The 2,568-nt window shown below is 47.2% G+C and overlaps 1 long non-coding RNA gene across 1 annotated transcript; it reads right to left on the bottom strand.

Moving 5' to 3' along the window:
* Positions 1-435: 435 nt before the first annotated feature.
* On the bottom strand, positions 436-1,874 carry LOC139176458 (uncharacterized). Its single transcript, XR_011560968.1, has 2 exons — positions 1,280-1,874; positions 436-1,018 (listed from the first exon to the last, which is right to left on the bottom strand). It is a non-coding gene; the product is annotated as an uncharacterized lncRNA (long non-coding RNA).
* Positions 1,875-2,568: the final 694 nt, after the last annotated feature.

The raw sequence follows: 2,568 nt of genomic DNA, 5'->3' as shown, positions 1-2,568 counted from the left end.
GACTTACTCTCCTAATAATATCAGCCCCAAAGAGCTGAGGGAAAGATTTTCGTTTTCAGCTTCACTGCTTATAAAATACATTAATAGGCAAAAATAGAAATCAAAGCCGTCTTTTTTTTTTAATGTGAAATTACAGAGTACATGTTTAAAAAACAAGTTTCCCTTCAACTCCAGACGCAGACCTAAATCTTGAGGGGTATAAAAAAAAAAAAAAGCTTCCACGTGGGAAGCTGGATTTTAGGCTAATGAATGCAACTCTATTTTTGATACTATGCTGTGTGTTTATATAAAATAGAGGAGCATTTTAGGCCAATTAGTGGCTTGCAAACCCTATACTTTTTCCAGCAAGGGCTAAGCTTGACGAACTTGAGAAGTTAATACAGAAATTTGTTGGCAGCGAAATTGTGCGGTCGGGTTGATTCAAGGCAACAAAGCTAGAGCATAAATTAGTTTTTATTTGTTAAAAGAAAAACAAACTCTGTTTGTTTTTGCAATACAGTTTGTTAGTTCTTTTAATTTGGGGGAAAATTTGGGGAATTCCAGTTCGCAGAGCAGTAAGAGGCTCGGGCCAGGGCGAGGCAGGCCCCAGCTCCGGGCCTGTGTAAACAGCACCCGCGTCTCCCTGGGTATACCTCGGTCAGGGCAGCGGGTTGGCCTGCCACGCCCGGACCTCGGCTGAACCGGAGCGCCGGCCGGGCGGTGACTGGGAGTGGAGTCACGGGGCACCATTCAGAACCGCAGAGGGAGCCGTGGGCACTGCCCCCATCCCCAACTGTCTTCTGCAGAGACTCTGGAACCCCAGACTTACAGCGAGATCTTGCTTCGATGGAATGCTGGAGATCCTGGAGGCCTCTCTCCTTCTTTTGGAGATAAGAAAAGTCAAGAGCAGATGGGCAGATGCGGCAACACGAGACCATCCCAGTGCCCAGGTCCGAGGCACTTTGATGTCAACTGGGCCATCAGCAGACTCACTTGTTTGGTGGGACACGTGAGGAGGTGAGGGCATTCTGAGCCCGTCCTAGGAAAGATAGCACGTGTGAAAATCAAATGACCTGCCGTCCAGCTAATGGTGAAGCCTCAGACATTCTGAATCCTGGTCATCATTGTGCCTGCACTCAGGCCTCAGCTGTGACTCCCCACTGAAACCAAGCTAACTCTATCTCTAGCTTCTAAACTGAACCCTGTCTCTACCCTAACCCTAACCCTGTCTCTAAACCTAATCCAACGATAACCCTCACTCTAACCTTAACCCAAACCCCAAACACATCCCCAACCCTACCTTGAGCCCCCGTCATGGGGAAATTTGAGGTGGGGGTTGTGCCATCTTCCTGACTTTTATGAGTTGGTAAGAATCGCAGGATTTGTGGCGTAAGAGTTTCTTTAGAAGAAGTCTGCAGCCAGGCTTAGCCCAGCGTGGGTTTTTCTTCCCCTTTAGGGTTCACCAAACACTCTCCCATTTACATGGCCCTTGAGACTTGTGACAAAACTCTAAAGTGCTGTGGTGGAAATTGCTAGTGGTTCCCAATGTCTATTTTGGTTTTTCTACAACAATAGAATTCCTGTATTAGTCAGGGTTACTGTACTACTCCAGAGAAACGGAACCAATTGGGTACATAGAGAGATATAAGATGAGATTTATTGGAGGGACTGCTTCACAGGGTTACGGAGCCCAGGACGCCCCACAGTCTGCCGTCTGCAGGCTGGTGACCCAGGAAGGCTGCTAGTGTAACTTGGTCTGAGTCAAGGAGTCCTGATATCTGAGGGCAGGAAAAGATGGACCTCCCAGCTCAAGAAGAGGAAAGAAGTCACCCTTCCTTCACTTCTATGTGGGCCTCCATGCGCTGGGTGACGCCACCCACGTTGGTGAGAGAAGAGCCTACAGGTGAGGGAAGCTTCAGTCTACCGAACCAAAGGCCCACCTCTTGTAGAAACACCCTCATAGACACCCCTAGACATTATTTGTTGCCAGCTGTCTGGGTGCCCCTTAGCCTGGTCAAGTTGACACATAAAATGAACCATCACAAGCCCTGATTTTTATGTGGACACAACAGACAGACCACACATCCCAGGCTTCCTTGAAGCTAGACGTGGCCGTACAGCTAAGTTCTGCCCGATGGGATGAGAGAGGAGGCAACGAGATGTTGGCAGGCGATGGGTGCTGCTTCTGCATTGTGCCATTAAAAGGAGTGCTGTCGGGTCATTCACAGAGAGGTGGACACACCTAGAGGCTGTCACACAGACTGAAGTCAGAAAGAGAAAAAAAATTGTGTGTATTAATGCATATACGTGTAATCTGAAAAAAAAAAAACTGGTATAGATCTTATTTACAAAGAAGAAATAGAGACACAGAGGTAGAGAGCAAACATGAATAGCAAGGGGAAAGTGGGGGATGAATTGGGAAATTGGGATTGATACATATATACTATTGATATATTCGTCCGAAGGACTGATGCTGAAACTGAAACTCCTGTATTTTGGTCATCTGATGAGAACAGCTGACTCATTGGAAAAGTCCCTGATGAGGGGGAAAATTGAAGGCAGAAGGAGAAGAGGGCATCAGAGGATGAG

Source organism: Bos indicus, chromosome 16 (genome assembly GCF_029378745.1).
Source record: "Bos indicus isolate NIAB-ARS_2022 breed Sahiwal x Tharparkar chromosome 16, NIAB-ARS_B.indTharparkar_mat_pri_1.0, whole genome shotgun sequence".
In the NCBI taxonomy this organism is placed as follows: domain Eukaryota; kingdom Metazoa; phylum Chordata; class Mammalia; order Artiodactyla; family Bovidae; genus Bos; species Bos indicus.
The sequence above is the reverse complement of the archived record's forward strand: the minus strand, read 5'-3'. Positions and strand labels throughout refer to the sequence as shown.